The following is a 23,133-nucleotide window of genomic DNA, read 5'->3' on the forward strand; positions in this document are numbered from 1 at the left end:
CACAACACTGTGGAATAGATTAACAGCTGAAACCCTTTTATTATAACAGAAAACCAAGAATCTTTGAAGGAAAAATAAACCAGAAATTTAATATTATTGGTTACATATTTCTCTAGTATTAGTGCAACTGTAACAAGACATTAATCCCCTTTTACAAAAACAAAATACTTGAAATACTTCAATCCTTTATGATTTTCTTTACCATGCTACCCTCATATAGGCCCCCCAAAGCACCAAACACTGCAGCATGGGTTTTTTTTTTGATGAATAATGAAGGCATTAAGCCCATTGCTAAAAAAATAATCACACTGAGGTACACATTTTACTGCATTACTCAGTAGGCATGGGTTCAAGTGTTCTCCTTAATAAAAGGTTTGCTTAGAAAGCCAGCTGCAGAAGCCTGAAGTCATGCAGGTAAATTTCTATTGATGCATTCATTAGTCCTTTCCTGTTATATAAGAAAATAAAGCATTGTAAACATAGAAAAATAAAGCAAAAAGCATTAAAATGGAGTGGAATAGCATAGCATAACTATTCCTAAGAATTTCTGGTTTATTTAAGAGCTGAAAATGTAGCAATGCCACATGCCAATCACAAACAGTAGGGGCAAATTGACATTCACAACATTAAAAAGGTATCCAGTATTTAATAGCAGGAATCCAACAAAATTTTAAAATAAAATAGCAACGTACAGCCAGAAAAAAATGTCAGGCTCTTAGTTTTAAAATAAATCCAACTCCACTATTTTCTGCTGGAGAGTTGCCTGGCTGTGAATTTTGATTTTACCTCTTCTGGGTACAGTCTATGACAGGACAACTGACACAGCTTTACCAACTGAAATGGGAAAGAAATGCTTAAATAATAGGACGGAAGACTGCATTGAACATTTTTGAACAAACTTTTGAACCTGGTCCCTTAAAGTGTAATCAGTGGTATGAAACCAATGATTCTTTTGATAACCTGAACCACCATTAGAGTGCATTGCTTCAGATATGTCTGTCCGTTCTGCAAGGCACTTCGGCATTGAATCATGTCCTCGGATACAGTAAACAGCCCACACAGCTTCTCCTTTAAAATTTATGCTTATTTTTAAGCACACCCAACTCTATATCCCTAGAGTAACAAAGCATTTTCTGCTGCCCCACTTCAGCATATTTGCAGTTAATTCTCAAAGCTTTTATTTGGCACTGAAAAAGCAAAGCAGTATAATAATGCAAGATGACAACAACTGCTAGGAAAGCAGCCTAAATTGGAAAGATACACAGCTTCCATTTAAGGAATCCCTTCGTTATAAGGCCTTTCCCAGTTCTATTTCCTGTTTAGGGATCCTCTGTGCACAATTCTATTCTTACTCCTCTGCAAAACAGATAGTACATCTCTTTCAGAGAACTAGATTTAGCATTGCCCTCCAGCCTAAAATGCAATGTACTTTTTTCAGTGTTCTCAAATGTACTTGATGCCACTTATCCAATGAGTTCAAACCCTCATAATTTAATTAAAGATCATCCTTCTTTATGTATGAACTAATTCTAAGTTTAGTATGGAAATATCTTTAAAAAGAGATACTATTCTTATTAATTACTTTTATTGTTTCAGGATGGGCAAATATGCAATCATATGGTTTAAATTTGCAAATCCTTACATCCTCCAAACGCTGCAATTTCATGAAACAAAACACATTTTCACATTTAACTGTATTGAATGACAACTTAAGGACACCCACTATAAAATAACTCGTGTACCTCTTTTTTCTCTACTACCTGTAACTATTCCAACACTACAACTTAGATGATGTTGCACAAAACTAAACTAATCTCTTTTCTTTAACATAAAGGTATCAAAAGTCAGTACACGCCCTGGTTTTCCATAAAAAAAAAAAAAAAATAAAGAAAAAGAGCGCATTTTGCCTATGAACAGAATCACGAGGGTAACAAAGTTAATTATTTCTCATAATCAGTAATTATGATTAGATAAGAGAGTCTTTGGTAATGAACTGCTCTAATGATGGAGGACCTCCATCCTAAGAAATATAATAGTACATTAACATAACTGTGTATGCAAAGTACATAGAGCCGCTGCCACAGTTAACTTGTCATTGAATGATTAAATAGGAATTCATAATTAGAAAAATCCACAGTGTAATTTATTGGCCTTCCTGACAGTTCTGGTTCATTAGAAGTTGATTACCAAACAGTGACCTCTAGTGGCCTACGGTTTTTTCATGTTACCTTGTTTCTCTTGGCAGTTTTAGCTGCTATTTAACATTAAAAAAAAAAAAAAAAAAAAAGAGAAGGAAAAGAGAAAAGGCAATTTGAGGAATTTAAAATGTTCCCCTTCACAATTCTTTATTTTTTTTTTACTTCTCTTACAGTATACAGCGTGCTAATTGCTTCAGAAAAAGGTTTCCCTTTTAGTAACCATTTGTATAAAAGTATCAAAATGTACATATATGCGAACCTCCCCCCCCAACTTCTCAGTTTTAAAGTTAACGCTGAGGTTACCATGGTTCTCATGCTAATTAATATTTATATGCTGATTAAACATTTTCTTTCAGAAAAAAATATATAACACATTAAAAACATTAGTTACAAAGACCTTGAGAAGCTCATACTTCAAGTAAGCCTTTGTATCTTAAAGCGAAGTACCCTTAAGTACTGCCTTTGAACAACAGCCACTAGAAGAAATTATACTAGCCCAGACGGAGGGGGCAGAGGATAGGGAGGGAGAAAAATCCCCAATTCTCTGCTCCAGGTGGGAGAAAAAAGCCCAACATCTCATATTAATTGCTAAACACATACTTTGCAATGCTATTAACGCAACTTTCATTTTTTAAAATATGTGACTTAAATTTAACTGAGATTTGCATTTAACTGCAAAATCTTTTAAGCGGAGAGTGGAATTTACCCTCATTAAACATAACTAATCGACTGTTACTCTATTTTGACAATCTTCTATTTTAAAATTTTCCATTATGACAGATACGTGTTTTCTTCACTAGAGAGTGATTTTTTTTTCTTTTTTCTAAGTATGAATGTTTTTAACAGGAAGTAGCACATCTGAAACTAATATAGAAGCCCCTGAAGCACAGTATTAAATAAAAATCCATACTCAATGAATACAAGCGATTTAGATTTCAGTCATTTTCATTTTGTGTATTTTCTTTTTTCAGTGCTAACATTGTAGGAACGATGTGCATGTATTTTTCTTTGCTTTTGTCTAACATGGTACTGACTGCAAAGATAGTGTCCCTTTATCAGAGAGAGGCTAGAAAATAAACCACATATTCCTGTTTCATACATAAACAGATTTTGCAGAGAGAACTATACCAGTCTCCCAGACAGGGAGAAATCCATCACCTCTGTATTCTGGAAACGACTTTAACAGTTGCTGCAAACAGAGAAATGTACAACTACAGGATAAAGATCCCCACCCTGGTTTTCATGTCTGTGTGTGCAGATGCGTGCATGCACTCACACAGGATTCTAGCTGTTTGTGGCGATGATTTAATATAGTGACTGGATAATGAGCTGTGCTCCCCGCAGCAAGTGAATCACCATTTAATGCTATTATCAACAGTTCATGACCCACCGGCATGAAATGTCAGCCTGATTAATCTGAACACTACTGACCTCTGAGAGGAAAAGCTACCTTATTGTCAGAATTTAATATTTAAAAAACCATACAGAGAATATAAATACCCGATCAAGCAGAGCCATTAACAGAATATCCATTTTATTTTGCTCTGCTGTTTCTTTTTAACTTACTATGGCACAATTTAAAATAAAATAAAATATACTTCTGTCTAGTCAAGCAGGAAGCAATCCATTAGGACCCATTATTTTGATGTACAGTGAAACATTTCAAAATGGCTGTCCAAATACAAACCCCAGGTTGATACAAATAAGAAAAAAACAATTAGAATATGCTAGTGTAAGACTTGCTACTGTCAATTCGTATCAAGAAATGATCAGAAATTATTCTTGCTTTTCTAAGGTCAATGAAGCAGTAAGAATACAGATCTGTAAGTAGGAAAAGGTTTGCATGAGTGATGCTGCACAGCTCATAGTAGAAAGCTACCTTAGCTTAGTAAGACCAATACACTTCAAGAAGATTAGAAATGTGTGCCAGTTATCTTCATGAATATATGGGCAACACTCCTCATTTTATTACATTTACACTGAAGGTTTTTCCTTTTGTAATTCATTACGATGCAGCCCCACTCAACCCAATTTTTATAAATATATCTATTGTCTGTGGAGAATAAACCATGAAAACAAGAAAAAACCCCACCGTTTACCAGTAACAGTGAGTTTAGTACAATTTTGCTGTATCTTCTCCAAATCTCTTTAATTTAACCTGGCTAGTAATCTTGCAGAAAGCACAGAACTTCAAAGGCAGCTTTCCAGGAATCTGCATATCAAGGTGTATAAATAAACCAGACTAAAGCTGGCAGAACTACATGGCATTTACCTGTCAAGTTATATTAACTGGCACAAGTATAGTGACTAGTATGGTTTACAGCTAACACAGTACTGCAAAATAGGTGAAAATTGCTGCTGTTACTTTTAAAATGAAAATCACAATGGTTTCACTCCTCACTTTGCATTTGTCACCTGGTACTGAAAGGGTTAAGGATTTTCAGGACAAGAGACTGGAAAAGAACTGAGTGAAATCCCCAGAACTGCCCACATATGAATGGAATGACTGTGGGTGAGAAGAGAATGATCACTCAAAGTACTGACTTAAAACCACTGGCAGCCAAGGAAAGAATATGTCAAACTGACTTGACTAAAACTTGGACAACACATGAACCCTAATGTCTGAAATCCCAGTTCAGAGCTCTGCTGGAAACGTAAAGAAGGAATAAAAGAATTCTGGATACTTATGCAGGAAAGTAATTCATGCTGCCAGCACAGACATATGTTTAAGCTTTGCTTTTCCATTCAGAAACCCAACAGTTCTTGTATTCTAGTTGACTAATAAGTGTTGGCTTTTTTGCAAAGGCTGTCCTATGCAGCTGCAAATACTGCTAGCTGCAGTGTGTCTGAAAGGTTAACAGTATCTGATAGCAGCTTAAAACCTCTTCTGCACCCCTCCTCTGAACTTACAGAGGGAAAGAGGGGTTTGCCATATAGTAGCACAGCCATGGTGTGCTCACTCTTGGAAGCCTTATATCTAGTAATAAGAAGCATTAACACAGAGAGGTTCTATTTACGTCTCCATCAAGCACAAACTGTACACCTGTCTGATAGGATGCCCCAAACCCTTTCTGTTATCAGTAACTAATGACCACTTTCATAATCACGGTCCCATCTTACTCTTGCAGATTAGCTCACTTGTGAGTCTCTTCCACTATCCAAAGCTGCTTTGCCTTTATGGCTCCTCACTGCCTACTCATACTACAAACCCTTTAAGAGACTCTGATCGCCATAGTAATTTTTGTTCTGCTCAAATAAACATCATTTCACCACTTCTGCCTCCTGGAAAGAAAGAAGAACAAGGGAGTGGGGACTTGTTCTTCCCCTATCCAAACACAGTCAAAGTCCAGCAACTGAGAATTCCATTTAGACTAAGGTAACAACCCTTCATAGTCCTGGCTGTGCTAGGTAGACACTACAAGTCTCACAAATGGCAGATTTTGCATACAAACAGTGTTGAAGATACAACATGTATTACGTACATATTAAGTACATTAAGCATATTAAGTACATTAAGCACAGCTACATGTTGGGCAAAGAAAAGATTCAGAGCAGTCCTGTGGAGAAGGACTTGGGGGTGCTGGTCAATGAGAAAATGAACATGAGCCGGCTTCTGTGTGTGCTTGCAGCCCAGAAAGCCAACTGTATCCGGGGCTGCATCAAAAGCGACGTGACCAGCAGGTCGAAGGAGGTGATCCTGCCCCTCTGCTCTCGTGAAACCTCACTTGGAGTATTGTGTGCAGTTCTGGTGTCCTCAACATAAAAAGGACATGGAACTCTTGGAACAAGTCCAGAGGAGAGCCACGAGGATTATCAGGGGACTGGAGCACCTCCCATATGAAGATAGGCTGAGAAAGTTGGGGCTGTTCAGCCTGGAGAAGAGAAGGCTGCATGGAGACCTCATAGCAGCCTTCCAGTATCTGAAGAGTGGTTATAGGGATGCTGGGGATGGACTATTCATTAGGGACTGTAGTGACAGGACAAGGGGTAACGGGTAAAAACTTAAACAGGGGAAGTTTAGATTGGATATAAGGGTGGTGAGGCACTGGAATAGGTTGCCCAGGGAGGCTCTGAATGCTCCATCCCTGGCAGTGTTCAAGGCCAGGCTGGACAGAGCCTTGGGTGAGATGGTTTAGTGGGAGGTGTCCCTGCCCATGGCAGGGAGTTTGGAAATAGTAGACGAACTTAAGGTCCTTTCCAACCCTAACTATACTATAATTCCATGATTTTAAGTAACAGAATATATTAAATCAGAGAATTCTTACTTAATGTTGGACAGATTCCCAAACCATCTTAGGAATACCCTGAAGATGGTGGTAGCTTAGCTTACCACAACATGGAAGATGGAACTGATGAACCTCAAGAGAAAATGGACCTGCCATTCTTGTCTAGAGGCAGGCAGGTGACAACCAAATAAATCCAATTTTCCAAACTCTCTGTAGTTCAGTTAATTTTATTTACTTGCTGTATTATTTTATTTGCTTTCTACTCTTCCTCATTATTTAAGAGGGTCATATAAGAGAACAAAACAACCAAAACACGATGTATGTTATTTGCAACTCAAGCACTGTAAACAAACTCAGTAACATTGCAGATATCAACACTAGAGTGGAAGTGCATGTTAAGTAATCAAGGAAAGATACAAATAGGGTTTGAAAGGTGGAGAGACAAGGATGGAGGACAAAACTGCATCCTGTCTAGGAATATAGTTGAAGGACTGAAAATGAAGTATAGAACGTACATGATTTATACACTGGAAGGAGAGAAACAGCCATCCTTGAGGGTAAACAATTTTCTCATCTTGAGCCACACATTTTTCTATTTTCAAAATTTTTTATTTAGAAAAATCAGACTGCATTGGAAATGCACTGAATCACATGCACTGAAGAGACGTAATTATTGTTAATACTAAAGAAAGAAGTCAGAGAACAGTCCAAACACTCCCATTTTCAAGTATCTCTATGATACTTTGGCAAGCATGTAACTGCTTCAGTAGACTTGGACTGTTTTTTTTCCTCCTCAGCCACAAAAAAATAACAAGGACCAAGAACCTGGAATAAACAACGTAATTTGGCATGTTTTTTACTTGGTTTATAGCTATCTATAAAATATCCAAGATAATTCTGAAATGTTAGCAAAGAGAAAACAGTGGCTAGAATAATTTTAAGTATGCTTTTAAAAGCTCTTAAATGAGAAGAAAAAAAATACATTTGCCTTCATAGGGAGATAACATTACAGTTTCAAATTAGCTTTTTAAGTACACAGGAATGTAGATGAAGAAAGAACAGCACTTGCCTGATATAAACACAGAAAATAAGGTTTTTAAGAGGTTATCCTGCAGTCTTTCTGTGCTTACTCTGGTCTTATAATTAGGAAACATTCTTATTTTTTGTCCCCAAATGTAGCTCAACCAGAGATTTGGGCTTTCATTCATAAAGAATGATGAGGAAACTGGGAATGATCAGTGAACTACAGCAATTTATTTCAGAATACAGAGTTAATTCTAACACTCTGAAACACTCTTAGATTAACATGGGAATCGGGCACGTGAAGTATACAATCTGGCTCCTGCTGTACCCCTTATTCATAGATAAACTACAGTTCAGTGGGGACTTGAGTAGGGAAAATACAGAAATATTATCAGGTCAGTACTTGATAGAAACTTTTTTGGCTACATATCCAGAGACTCAGCAGGAAGCCAATCTGTGCTCTCTGTACTGAGAAACCTCAAAAAAGTGGTTTTGATGACACCTGCATCTCCCTTTTCCTGGAGAGTGAAGGAAAGAAGGAAGAAAGAAGAGTTGTTTATTTAATTCTCTATAATCTTAATAAATTACTGCCCCAAATTTGAATTTAAAATTTGAAATTACATAAAAAATTAAATGTCTGAACCAGCTTCTGAGGAACTGGCATAAAAGTAAAGCATCCACACCAGAAATTACTAAAATTAGCACAGACTATACACAGACAGTAATCAGATCTGCTAAACACAGCCTAATATTATGATCTTATCAGGGAAGGTAATCATACCTGCTACAGTGTTTGAAATACCAGCCCCTTAATCACTTTTGGCTAAACATATAAGGTGCACTTTGGCATTCAACAGTTCATTTTGCTGTGTGTAAAGTACAGTTTTTCAGACTACATTCCTATCTTTGTGCAGCCTCCATGTATTTGTATCAACTCCTGCTTTTCTTTGTGCAAAATGCACACACACACAAAAAGAAAAGGGATCAGAAAGAACCACCTACAGGAAGCAAAGAGTCACACTTATGTTTTAGAAGGTTATTTTCTATCTCGTGTCAAGGGTTAGCTAGAACTCAACATAAGAAACAGTAAGATGACTATGTAGGCATTTTCAGAAATTGCCAGGCCTTCCTTCTTGAGGTAGCTGTTCAGTGCTTTGATTACAGATTTTGCACTGTTGTGCCAGGAGAGATTGGTTGGTCAATGGTATTTCATACAAAACCAGTTTAAATTCCAGGTTAATGTCCTATAAAGGAAATTTCCAGAATCAGATAAAAGTGCACTCAAAAGGTTTCTGCTTCTTAAGCATATGGACTTACAGGGATTATATACACATCAGACTTAAAATACTTCCTCACTCAGAAACAATGTACGTATCAAAAATTCAGGGTGGCAAGGGAAGACAGTTTTGTCAAGTATGTCCTCTACATGCCTATTTTTTTAACCTGATGGACCCAAAGTAGTGGTTTTCTTAGTGATCATTGCTGTTTGAACAGAAATGCTTTGAGGTTCCCATGCTACAAGTCACAGCCTGCGAGTTTTACATTGCGGCATCACAGGACTCAACAAAATTTATAACTTGTTATTTCAGTCTTCTTTGATGAATAGATATAAAAAAATTAATTAAAAGGTTTAATGGCATTATTCCACTCCTTTCAAAGTGAAACTTTCTGTAAATTACTTATTGCATGCTGAGCATTTATTGCAGTCAGTAAGAAAAAAATACAAGTACAAATGTCTACAGCTTATAAAACAATCAAAGCGGTCTTTATTTTGACAATTTCTCTTATTCATTCTCCATTCATTGGAGTTCTTTTAAAAGAGAAAAGCCGTTCTGAACTGTCTCTGAGATGGTATCAAAATGCTCTTGATAAAAAGAAACTCACATATCCCTCCAAATTCTGAAGTTTTTGGTCTTATTTTTAGAGTCTAATTTGTATCTTCTTAAGAAAAAAAGGAACTCATGCATCTTGCAACAGAACAAGATGCATTAAAGAGACAAAATACATTAGGACATTATACAGCTGATTTTAGACACTGCCAGAAGACCATGAGACTGTTAAATCCAGGTTGCAGTAGCTCGGGTGGGGAATTCAAGCCAGCTTGCAGAGAAACGGAGTAAGAACCCTGCATTGAATTAGTATGTTAGAGCGTGCTCATGGACAGGATGAATGAGATGCTTCATGACGCTGTTTCACACTGCTCTCACCCATACAGAATCCTCTGAGCGCAAGAATGCCTTTGCTGCTATCAGTTAGGTATAACATCCTCCTTCATCAAAAAAACACTGCAGTGTGACTAAAGCTAGGATGCAGTAGCGCAGGCAGGGAATCCCAGCCTACTTGCAGAGGTGGAATCATTAAATTAGAGGAGTCTCATAAGGGTCTCCGGGCTACCTTCAAATTACGAAGGGAGTAGAGATGAGCCTACAGCCAGGTTGCCCTGACCTGAGAGTGGCAATAGAGCATGGCTACAGTAGAATTAGGCATGACTGTTAAAGTACCCAAGCTTTCAGAAGTGGAAGGCAGGACTATATAAGGTTGTGATAAATCATAATCATAAGTGACATGACTAATCAAGTGAGGAAGAAAGAAAACCTGGTGGCGGAATCAACTGGTCGGGTTTACAGAGGTTGAATGCTACTTGCCAGAAAGATAGAGAACAAAACAGTAAGGAAGAGCCTGATGTTCAACTTTGAAATAGAATTTCTCAGAAAACAGGTAAAAGTTAGGGCTACTGATTTAACAGAACTCTATAGATGACTACACCATAGGAACAATCCAGACACTAACTGCTGAAGAACAATAGAAAACACGTCTCTCTCCAGCTTTCCCAAAAGAAAGTAAAATAAACTCAGTGAGGCAAGATGATCATCAAGAGATCAGAACGGCTAGGGATACTACCTCCAATAAAAAACCTGTTCGTAGTTCCCTCAGTTTGTGGGAGTTTGCATACATCAGAAAAGAAACTGCCCAAATCAGTAGCCTGTAAGTTAGGCAGCAGGTACCTACTTTTTTTTACTATGTCACCTTGTAAACAGGGAAAAGTAACATCAGTAAGGACAGAAATAATAAGTGGGTAAGAGTATGTAATTCCCAGTAGGAGTTTTATCACTGTTTTTGGGAGTGGAATGACCTGGATACTAAACTCCTGGTGAACAGGAATATTCCCAAGTTTGGAAGGGGGTATAGAGTTTAAATACAACAGCTTAATCCTTAGTGCCCGGGGCTCAAGGATGTTAGGACCAAGCAACTTGGAACAAAAGAGGGATAGACTTAATTTTTTACATCACTTTCTTGAAGGATGAGAGAGGAAGAGATTTCTAGACTTACGCATATTCTTTCCCAACCTATATAGAACACTTCTGCGCACTACCCGAGTAATACAGTCGCTGCCTCAACTGTTACTAACATGTTCCTTTACAGTATATTTCCATAAACAGCTCTGCTTAACTGAACCGGCTAAATCTAGAATATAGCAACATTAGTGCCCATTGAAGGGATACTTGGGGGAAAAGCTCCAGTATTTTGCCTCACAAAAGTGCTAAGCACATAAAAATGCATTTCTGTCACTGGGCATGCATGGTCAGATGCAGTAATATTGGTATTGAAACTAAACAAGTAGAAACTAACACGAAATGATAGATTTCTAAACAAAATGCTGGTGAACAGGTTAGTCTTGTCCTTGTTAAAGGATGGAAAAAGCTTTCAGAAGGTTCACTCACAGCGGTAAAGCAGCAGCTATTTAACAGAAGCAGGTTTCTGAAGCATCTTAACAACCCTCACTGGTGACTTGTTACATCTTACCACTGGTCCCTGCAGGTCCTGTACCCTGACAGGCAGAATGAAAAGATTCTCTAACGGGGCCACTGGCTGTCAGAAGCCACCAGCTGGCCTGCCAGGGCTTTGCAATTGCAGAGGCCAGCTGACAGTCTGGGTGTTGCTGACCATGCTGAGAAACGTGCCACCCAGCTGCTGTGTGGTCACGTCCATCTGGAGATCTCCAGCCAGACAAATCTCTGGGCCTGTCAGATCTCTTCAGCAAGCCTTGTTATGCAAATTCAATTACTCAAGTGTGCCCTATTACTGCTTGCTAACTGTTCCTAGAACTAATCTCACACTGACAGTCAGCTTACATTTTTACCCACCAAAAGTACCTCATTTATTCTTGCCCAACTATTCCCTTGTATCATTAAGGCAGAACAGGCAGAGTCCATAGTACTGTAACCTCTCTGCAGCGGGTTACTATTCCTTGCAAAGAGCTTAGAGAGAAATTAATTTAAAAAAACATACAGCATCTAATCAAACATGAGTTAAAGCCACACTATCTACATAATTTGCCACTAGAAACAGGAATTATAAAACTTTGACAGAATTCTAGCTCATCTGATGAGTATTTTAGGAGGCAAACAAATAAATGTGAAACAGAATATTCAAGCAAGCAGTGAATTGTGTTTGAGGTACTTGCTTTAACAGGGATACAGGTAATGAAAAGCAAGATTTCTTATTTTATCTAGCACGCTGTTGTTCAGATTTGTTCAACTAGCAGGCCTGCTGCAGCAGTAACCACCTACTTCTTTCATAAAATATTTATTTACTGATTCTAATTTAGATGTAGTCTGAGCTATTAGTAGTTTTCCCTGATGTAGAGATAAGAAAGATTTTACATAAAGAATTCATCATATAAGTATAAAAATGTATAATAGAAAAGTTTGGTGAAGATTTAGAAAGCATTGTACTGTTGATTTGCTCAGTACATAGAAGTTTCTGCTAAAAATATCATTGTGAAATTGTATACCTTAATTTTGAAGTTATTCAAAAGCAGACATATCAAATGTTAGGAGATAAAACATTGTTAGTCAGAACAAACTAGTATAAGTATCCATAACTAGCATCTATTAATTTCAAAATGTTCGAGTTTTTCAAACTGTCACCAAGCAAAAGAAATATTGCTAGTCAACAGGAATACTAGAGAGGTTTTTTAAACTACAGTGAGTACAAGGTTACAGCATGGTTATCTAGCTAGATCAATATGCAGTGTGTTTTACAACCAATTCAAGTCTCAGGGCAGATGGTAACAAATCAAGCCAAGTCTCTCTAACCTAGTTCTCTTTCTCTTCACAGGAATGAAGAAGCCTTTCTAAGTGTTGAGTCATCTTTTCAACTCCTTTCAACAATGAGCTTCTGTAAAGAGAAAAGGATTAGGGGAAAAATTACTTCAAAAAGTTATCACTTACCCTCAAAAGTTTTGTCTTCAAAAATGACTGCTAACCTAATTTAAAACAAATCAGTGTTGGAAGACTGAGGAAAAATATCAAGATGCAATCATAAGACTATGAGTTGATTAACGCCTAGGAACTTCAGCTGTTGTGAAGGAAGATACGAGTCAAGCTTTGGGAGAAACTGGAAAATGGCACAGCACACCATGCTGGCAGAATGCTTGGCATGAGACAGGGTGATGGGAAGAAAGATGTATTTGAGAGAGAGGCATTGTTGCATTAATTCTTGAAAGGGGAAGATATGTGATGCAGACAGAGATCAGAAACCAGGAAAAGGATTCCAGGAATTATAGCAGACTGCAAGAAATGAAGACTTTATATGAAAGATAATAGCAGGGAGACAAAAGATCATGAGAAGCCAAGGAGAAGTTAAAATATGCAATTTGCCAAGGCCTGAGATAACTGGGTCATGGACCATAGTCATACCAATAGTATGGGAAGATTCTCAAACAGACCTAAGTGAAATGGCTGCAGTATTTAGAACACACCCAATTTACTGGAAAAATTGGAACAAAAGTGAAATATGAGAGTGGGACTGGAATGTGAAAGGGAAAAGTACTCCTGATGGGGAGGGATGAAGAAAATAAAGACACATCGGCAAGTATATCAGAAAATGGATGTCTGAATTCAGAACAAAACTGTTACAGACAGAAGAAGTGATTCTGAAACAGCCTCTTCAATTCTTATAAACGTACCCAAATTCAATTAAGCAAGGTAACAAGCAAAAAACTTCACAGCCTTGCTGGAGGATCCTAACAAATGGTGTAAACAACCTCAGAGAAGTCAGAAAAATTGTATTTCCCAAAGGAAATTATTTTTGTTGAACTGAGCAGGGGTAGATGGTAAAGAGAGTGAAAGAGCAAAAGTGTAACAGAAATGCACACTATTGGCACATCTGGTTTTAATTTAGGAGCATTGCTTTTGAAGAAGCTTTAAGGGCTTCATTCCTAACGAAGCCAAAGATATTATTGTGAAAATCAACTGAGGGATGTGCATGGAACTCACATCCCTTTTCCTCATCCTTGCCTTTTTAAGGAGGTGACATGATAAAGCATTTTCTAAAATAAATGGGAGATTAGGAAAGTCTGAGAGAATACCAAATCTAAAATTAGTTTCATTTTACTTTCCATCCACAAAACCCACATTACTCCTATGCAGGGATCAATGAATACCCTGGGAAAGTTCTGTTTAATTGAAGTAATCCTAAATGACACCCTCCAGACAAAACAATATAGATAGTTCTGATGACACCACCCTCAGACTATTAGTGTCTGAAAAAAACCCAAGTCAAGTTTGCTACAAAATTTCTGTAACAATAATGCAAATATTGTCAATATTATCAGCCTCTTCGCTGTTTATATGACATTTACATTTATTGCAAATCAAGATAAATGGAAGTTAAAGAAGCAATACTGACCCACGTTCTGTTGGCAAAAAAGCCATGGATAGGTAATACAAAGACAGGTGTTTCAATAAAATGGAGAAAATCTAATGTCAGCTAACTCGGTCACCTGCAAAGTACCTTCAAGATGACAGGACTCCACCACCTGGTAGTACCCAATACTGATCCACCCTAACTACATTAACTAGTAATTTCACTCTTTATATTCCTTAGTCACAGAATTGACAACCAAGCTCCTAATAGTTCTGTTTCATGCTAAGAAAAAGGGCATAACTATTTCTCCCAAGAGAATGAATGTAAGCAGCCATTGGAGAAATAGCTTATTGTTGACACTTTCATCCCAATCTCATTCCCTACCAGAAGTAAGGAGGTGCACCTCACAGGTTTTTCTAGACCAAGTTATAAAAACACTGTGGTTTTCCTTCAAGAATGTTAAAGAAATCAGAAAGTCTGATCATGCCGTTTACATGGCAAGTTCTACTTCTGAATTATGCAGGATTCTGCACTGTTTCATATGAAACATCAGCTTTAAAGCTCAAGTGGTGCAAAGTTCTCATTAAAACTGGTTGAACAACTTAGTCTCCCCCCACACACACACTCAAAAATTCCAGTTAACAGTCAGGGGTTTATTTTTTTTTTTCATTCTAAAAGGCTGAAATCCTACATGAGAATAACATAAAAATAATTTATTCTTAACCTCTCTCATTTCCTAGGTGCCTGATGCAGTGAAGTATGAAAATGTATATGCCTCCTAGATTTTTGTTTAATTGTGTCTAATGAAGCTGTGGGTGTTCTTGGTAGATTTATACTGATAAATCTTGGTAGATACGCTGATTTAATTCTTTAATTTAATCTTAACAAGCTTCTGCCCTAAATGATAACTTACACCAGTGCATTCATTTCATAGATTAATACTGCACTGCATGAGAAAAAAAATGAGTGCTAGTTTTTACTTTGTTGCCATAGAATATGGTTGAATATCCCTTTATCATCGTACCTTGAGAAAAGTCAAGCATGGACAAGCTCTTTATTCAGCCTACACTGTGCCAGTGTATACTTCCACCACTGCCTACCTTCAGAGATTTAACTTTGAAAAGTAAACTATTATTATTTTTATTCTTTTCCTTTGTTTTATATTCCATTTTAACAGTCTGAAAGTCTCCCCATTTTAGCTGCATCCTTGTGAAAGCAGTACAACCAGAATATATTATCCATAAAGCTGTTTGACACATCACTCATTTCTATACTGGATTAACATTTTAGTATCATTTTTTCAGACCTGCTTCTCATAGATGCTCACATTTATTTGTTTTGCACCCATTCACATTATACAGAAGCTTTCACTAATTAGCATGCAAGGATATACAGTAAGGGGCCTAAAAAAAGAAAATGTCTTAAGTGCATTCAGCTAATTCAAAATCAGGCAGCAATGAGGAGTTAATCAAGTGTTTTTTCCTTAGTGAGTACCACTTTATATTTATTAACACTGAACTGTATTTGATCCTATGCTGCCTGATCACATATCTTAATTTATTGCTGTATAATTTAATTGGACGTTCTTTTGTAATCATATCGCACAAAAGCCAATGTATCTTGGTCTCTTCTACTCTCAAATGACCAAAACAATTTTGAAGGACTTCTGAATATGTTTTTTTCCTTTTTTTCCCAGAAAATCAGTTCACAATGTGGAGATAAATTTGTGGGGGTGGGAGGCAACTCTACCATCCATAACATTTCTAGTTTCAAAGAGTGGCAGCAGGTAGTGAAAGGTGCAGAACAGAAAGGAAGAATAAGATAGCTTTAGTTTTCCTGTCCTGAAAGCAGGGGCAGATTTCAGAGGGATTAGAATGGAAAACCTCACTAGATCAGAATTGTTTCACTTAGGGCCACTGACACTGATTCAAGGGCATTTTAAAGGGTTAAAAAGGGCAAGCTTTATGTCTAGGAAGAGCTATCATTCATCCAGGCTGCTGGAAAACGTTTGGTCCTATCCTTTTGCAAAGATTCACTTTGGTTACCCAGCCTGTTGCATCCAGTTACTTACTGATGGCAGTTAGGGTTTTTCCTAGGCTCACTGAAATACTGTTGAGAGTATCCTTCGCATTGAAGGTGTCATCTGTATGGTACTGGGTTCCTTTCAACAGCAGCTGTTTGGTATCTGCTGTACCTTTCCCACATTCCCAGCAATCACTACGCCTCTTCTCAGAGCCTGTTCTCATAAAGGAATTCATACTAGACCCAATGTGTACACAAATATTAAGAGCAGACATCAAATTGGCCCAGAAGAAGAGAATATATATGTGGACCTGAGTGCAATTCTATCAGTATTTCACTCGGTGTAAAAACCTAGCTCATCTGCTTTTACAAGACTTTATCCATTTCTATCAAAATACAAGCCAAAGGAGGAAGGTAAGAAAGTCGGAACAAATATGTTCCTTGCCTCAGCTCATTATGAGCAAAGTGCTGAATGTTTTCTGTGAAAACCATTCCTTTATGTACGTGAGATTAATAATGGAGTCTGTAAGGTCATTCTTCAGCAATTTTCAAGTTCTCTGAAAACTGAAGTGGTCAAGTCAGAAATATAATCAAGGCAGAACAGAAGGATATCTATGACAAGTGTTCACCTTGTAAAGACACTATGACAACTAATTTATTCCAAAACAGATGGGAGCCGTTATTTCCATATAGCAAGCTTCCATCCAGATCCCACTAAACACACAAATACAGTTAAACTGCAAGATTTTAACACACATGATCCAAGTAAAAGAATAAATAATTAACAGTTCCAGCCTTTCATAGAACTTCACAAAAGATGAGCTGTAGACTTCAGCCTTTGGAAAGAAAAAAATAATTGCAAATATAGGCAAGGACATGGCCTGACAGAGGCACCTGTAAAGAGGTGGCAATGGACAAAAATTATTTGGCTAGTGTTATTATGAAAACAAAACCAAATTTTACAATGGCCCTGTCCAAAATGTGTATGACTCTCTAATATGCCAAAAAATCAGCAGTTGCTCCCTCCTTTACCATTAGGTGAACATCCAGAGAAAGATTTTTTTTCACCATATTTTTCTCCATAAAATTTGATATTTACATTTACCTCCCATTCCACCACATAAAAAGAACATTTAAAAAGACTAAAACACAGGGGTACAAGAACATTTACTACAGATATATCTCTGCAAATTGTTCTGTGGATACAGACTGTATTACCATAAGTAGTATTTAATAAAAATGCGTGCTACGGATGTAGATCTGCCTTGATGAAATTCTGAACTTATTTTTGTCCCAAATTTTAATTTGTGTAATTTTGACACAACAATAGTACACCACTACTGCAGCTTTATTACTTCGTAAAAGGAAGTCTGGGCAAGAAATACACAAGTTCACTCTGTACACAGACTTCTTGTTTCTTTCAGCTCTGCCCTTTGATTTTACATTTAAATATTATCAAGATGAGATAATAAAAACTCCATGATCATACTGAACTATTTTCCAGTTTTTAACCTTGTGCCAATGTCACCAGATTTCTGCTTTGAGCATGTCTACAGCAGAATCTACACTTCACGTCAGACAAACTAGTTAACTCACAAACTGAAACATCACCCAGTTGTGAGGTTGATGCCACTTAGCAATAAATCTCTTCAATTTCAATCATGTTCTCTGGAACAATTCCTTCAAAGAGAGGCTCTGAGGTCTCATATGAAAAGATGTTTATGCTAACTAAATCTAACGCATTTGAATTTGGCATTTATTTTTGTTGTTTGAGCAAAAACTACAAGCCACACTTTCCTCGGCACAGTTGCTTTGGCCAAGCAGGCTGTTATCTGAGATTTGTGTTTCAACCATTTAATGGAAGATTTAAGTGAAACTACTCTCAGTATACTTCCCAGACCTGACAAGCCGTATCTTCTTCATGACAAAGGAAACACTTTCTCAACTGCTCCCAGCATCTCCTACTGAACTTTGATGAACTGTAGGAATGAAGTTATGAGTCACAAAACCTATGAATAAGAAGACAAACATGGAAGGAAAAATCTGCAATATCAGGAATAAAAGATGATGGCAAACTACAGAGATGCCATGAAGCAGATCTGCCAAGAGGAGACTGGGGGAAGGAAAATGCAGAGTCACATTGAGACCCATGAGACCCAAGCCACAAACAGGAGACCCTGGGAGAAGCAGAAGAGATATTTATACTATAGGAAGTCTCACATTGAAACACTTCACTGGAGGAAGTTAGCATGATGCCATATAGTCACCTGATCAAGGCAAGTAAGAGTAGGCCAACAGAAGGCTATCATTAAAGAGGTCAAGAGACACATAAAATTAAACCATCAAAGAGATAGCTATACCACAGATAAGATAACCCAGTAGGAAAACAAAAAAGGATGGTGGGTCAGAGAATTTAATCTCATGGAATGACAGGCAGGAACTTTTCAGTCACAATTTTCAACAATTCTAGATAAAGAAAGCTTCCTTCTGGCCCCATGAATGGCTTCTTCACAACTGACTGTCACGTGTTACAAGTTTTTGTACTCTGTCTGCTTCTACTCTGCTGTGTTGCACAGCCTGCTGCATCAGTTTCCAAGCAAAATTAAACCCTACAGCAGACTTGTCTTAGCTTCAAAGTAGGAAGCACTGTATTAAATTTCTTAACCGCTTAATATACTCCCTTTTAAAGTTCTGCTGAGCACACAGGCTGGGTCACATGTTTAGGATAGTAGTACTACGCATCCAGCCATGTGCCAGCCTCCTGCAATTTTCCCCAAACCTCTACTGCAACAAGCCCACCACAACAGCGGTCTGATACTACCCCTTTCATTACAGCAGCCATGTCCACCTCCTTTTGTCCTGGCACTCTGTCATCCTGTTTATGTTGATCAAGCCTCTCCTTTAGCTGTATTAACCGAGGGATCTATTCAAAAGAATAGCTGTTCTGGCCAGTCCCACACCCAGCCACACTGGATACTCTAATTAATTGCAGCAAGTGCAAAAGGATAATAATCATTAGGAAAAATGCTCTTCTGCACTCCTAGAAAAGACAAAGATGGAGATGGAAATGCACTTTTTATTCATCACTTATTTCTCTCTGTTCTCAACAGCAACATTCCAAATCTGCCCCCATTCTAAATCAATTTCTCCCATGTTTAATGACTCAAAGTTGATAGTCTTGCGATAACGTAGAGCCACTGCAAAAAAAGAAGCCATAGGAATGTTTCTATAAACATCTTCCCAGCCACCAGAGAAGGGAGTAGATGAACTTTGGTACAGTCACCTTAGCTCTTACAGTAAAATTGTATGAGTTATGTAAACAAGGGTGCTTGTGCACCCTAGGTACCCTAGGTCCTCTGGAAATGCTGCTAAATGGCAGGTACCAGAACTGAAGGCTATGTCAGGAGGAATGAATTGAAATATTCCTTAAGATTCATCACCCTCTTAAGTCATGACATTCACCCAAACAGTACTTCTTCAGCAAGAGTTTCAAACCCCTAAAGCAAAGTTTTTTTTACGGGAAACTCCTACAGTAATCTCCATATGTATGCATAGCACTGACTATATTAAGCTAAAGAGGCATATCAGCTCCTTCCTACAGATCTCCCAGGGAGATTATTTCCCATGAGAACAAGTGGGAAATAAGATCCCTGAACTGATTTTGTACTGATTTCATAAAACCATTCAGACATCAACTCTTTTCATCACAAAGTATGAAAAAGCATCTCTATGTTCTGTACTTTAACTCCAGAGTTGGAGAAGACCCATGAGTTTAATCCTTATCTACTGCTACTCCTTGGCCTTTTCAGTGAATAATAAAGCACTGATCATTTATATAATGTTCAATGTCATTCTCTAAAGCTCTCACTCAAACAGTATTTATGATCTGTAGGAAAGCCAATGAAACAGCGTAGGCTGAAGCACCAGGAATACGTGAAGGGAAGCTCAGAACTACATTTTCTTTATATTTATTCTTGACAATCACCTTTTTCAAAGTTAAAAGAGGGCAAACCAGAATCAGTGCTCAAATGAAAAACAGATGACTGAAAATAAATGCCACTAGCAAGAAGTATTATAGTCATCAAAATGCAGAAAAGAGCTGAAGAACCTACATTCCATGGCATGAGTGCAGTAGAGGACACAAGTAAAGGAGAGGATCAGAGATACCAAATCCTGCCATCTCTGGCAGCAGAACATGTACGCACAATGTGTGGCTAGCCAGAAGTCTACCAGTCTACTGGGCTTTGGACACACTGTAATAACACACTGCAGATACAAATCAGGATAGAATTTTCATGTCACAGAAGTGAAGTGATGACAATGAAAGAGCAAGGTCCAGCACAGCCACAGAAAAAATGCCCACCATAGAGCACAATGCAGAAACTCCCAAATACACTTAAAAAATTATGTAGTGGCATAAAGCACTGTAAGCAAACATGCCTATTCCTCTCCCATAACCACTGCATTGTATTAGTCCCTCAGCAACCTAAGCTGATTTCACAATCTTTATGATTCTTTCTAGTGATGCTCCTAATTGTGGATCTAGCTATCCAAGACACATTTCCTTCCATTGATAAATTCAGCCGCCAACAAATACCATCTATCATATTCATTTACCAAGAGTAACTGTATGCATACAAGTTATGAAAACTGTATGGTGATTACTTCAAGATTATGCATTTCAATCTTATGAAAAGAAAAATTAAAAAGAATATGAAGTCACCCACTAGCTATAACACATTCCAAGCCAAAACTGATTGTGTGGTTTTCCCACATACAAATAAAAATAATCCTCTAAAAACTAAGCAAGCTTCAAATGAAGATATTTATAGTATTTTCCACTCAGAAACAGCTCAATTATTATGGCAATGGACAGAGGAGTTCTGTAACACTGAAATTTAGGCATAAGGATTTACAGCTGATGGATAGTCATAATGATGATAGTCATGATGTTCATAGTCAGAAAAAGGCTTGACCATCTGACCTGTAGCAAAATACATTGGTACTGCTGGTAAGACTGATAACACATACATGTGTGCTGCTGACAGTGCTTCTGCTATGCATTTTTCAAAATAGGTTCTAATCCCTTAACTCTAGTTCAGTCAGAAATGAACAGAAATTAATTCCTAAGACCCTATTAGAAGTAGTCTCATGCAGCATTAAAAAAAAATAAAAATGTTTTCCCACTTTCGATTACTCCTGCTCCAGTTTTTGAGAAAAAGTTATTCCTTTGTTCATTCATTCCTAGAATACCGTAAAGGTTAAAGATTCAGTATTAGTAACTTGCATTCTGGTAGGCCCCCTGCGTTTTTACTTTATCTGGCCACTTAATATCTTCTACCAGTTAAAAGGGTCTTCAACAGAAGTTGTTTTGCATTGGCAGGATGGAAAGGATGCTTCTATAAAATATCATGTATAATTAGGTGAAAAACATTACAGAATACCACAATATTACACTTGCTGCCAGACAGCAAAAACCAAAAAACAGAGCAAACTAAATTTCTAGGGAGAAATAACAGCATATTTCTTAATATCCTCATGTTAAGAGGGTTACTGAAGTATCCCTCAACATATGTAAAAATGTGGTCACACTGCCATAAATTCAGTATGTGGGAAGTGTTGGTACTAATTACTGGTATAGAACCTTGACATTAGACATTGCAAAAACCAAGCATCAACTAGACTAGCTCTTTGACAGCAAAGAGATAATTATTAGGCTTCTACTCTTAAGGAATTCCCAGGACTTATTAATGTTAGCACACAGAAAAACACTGATCAAAGAACATAAGCTTTTTTCCCTGTGATAAAAGGACCCACCTCTAAGAAAAAGATTACATGCAGACAATAAAAGATCACTTAACAACTGTGTTGTCATGGGATTGCTACAGACATCCTAATCATACCATTATTTTTCATTTTTACAGAAGCATCCAAGGAGCTGATTGACTAAATATATAAACAATTTATTGAAGGCTGCAAAGTTAGAAAAAGAACTGTATTGCCTATTTAATTTCTTCTGGCTTTGTCACTATCTACCCAAGCAAAGACAAGCCACCAAATTTGTGACTGAATCCATACAGCGAAAACCACATGCTTGAAGAAATTATAGGATCATCTATCAACTTGTCTGAATTCTGGAACCCAAACCCAACTTGACATGCAAAGCCTATTTTCAAATCTACGTAGATAATGAGAATCTTAAATCCAGCTACATGTGTCTTTGGATTACTGTCACTGTTTAATATTTTAAGACCAATTCTGAGACTCTCAGAACTGTTTTGTTTAAGATTCCAGCAACATGTCTAAGGTACAGTGTTCATGAAACAAGACACAAAATATAAGGACTGACTAAAAAAATATACCTACAAAGGGCTTTACTTCTTCTATATGCTTCTTTTCCCCAACATTTTGAGATATAACTCTGGAATATGTATCTGATCTCTGCAAAATGGCTACAAAACTATTTTGCTGGGATGGGAGTTGGTCAATAAATCTGGTTAACCAGACCAGGTTAGTGGAATTTCCACCCTTGAAGGTTTTCAAGGCTTGACAGAAGAAAGCCACACAGTGTACCTCATCCAACCTTTGCAACAGTCTTGCTTCAAGGGGGAGGCTGGACTAGATGACCCCCAAAAGTCCTTATAAATCAGAACTCCTATGAAAATGAGACACCAGGACAGTACAGCATGTTGATACTTCCTTCCCAATGAGTGACAGAATTTGTCCCCTTTAAATAGACTAGATTTCACAACAGCCCTGACATGCAGGAAGTAGTCTAGGATGTGCTAACCCATATTACTTTCTAGATTTCATAGTTTTGCAATGCTCAGGTTGTATGTGCTTTTGAGGAAATCATATTCTTCATCCAATAGGTCTATAGTTTTTCCATTAGTCAAAGCAAGAATCATATAGTCATAGAATGGTTTGGGTTGGAAGGGTCCTTAAAGCTCATCTAGTTCCAACCCCCCTGCCATGGGTAGGGACACCTTCTGCTATACCAGGCTGTTCAAGGC

The 23,133-nt window shown here is 37.5% G+C and overlaps 1 protein-coding gene across 1 annotated transcript in view; it reads right to left on the reverse strand.

The window, feature by feature from the left end:
- The window catches only part of HIBADH (3-hydroxyisobutyrate dehydrogenase), an 84,482-nt gene that overhangs the window by 24,356 nt on the left and 36,993 nt on the right, over positions 1–23,133 (reverse strand). The window lies entirely within an intron of this gene.

The sequence above is a fragment of the Lathamus discolor genome, chromosome 2, assembly GCF_037157495.1.
Source record: "Lathamus discolor isolate bLatDis1 chromosome 2, bLatDis1.hap1, whole genome shotgun sequence".
Taxonomy (NCBI): domain Eukaryota; kingdom Metazoa; phylum Chordata; class Aves; order Psittaciformes; family Psittacidae; genus Lathamus; species Lathamus discolor.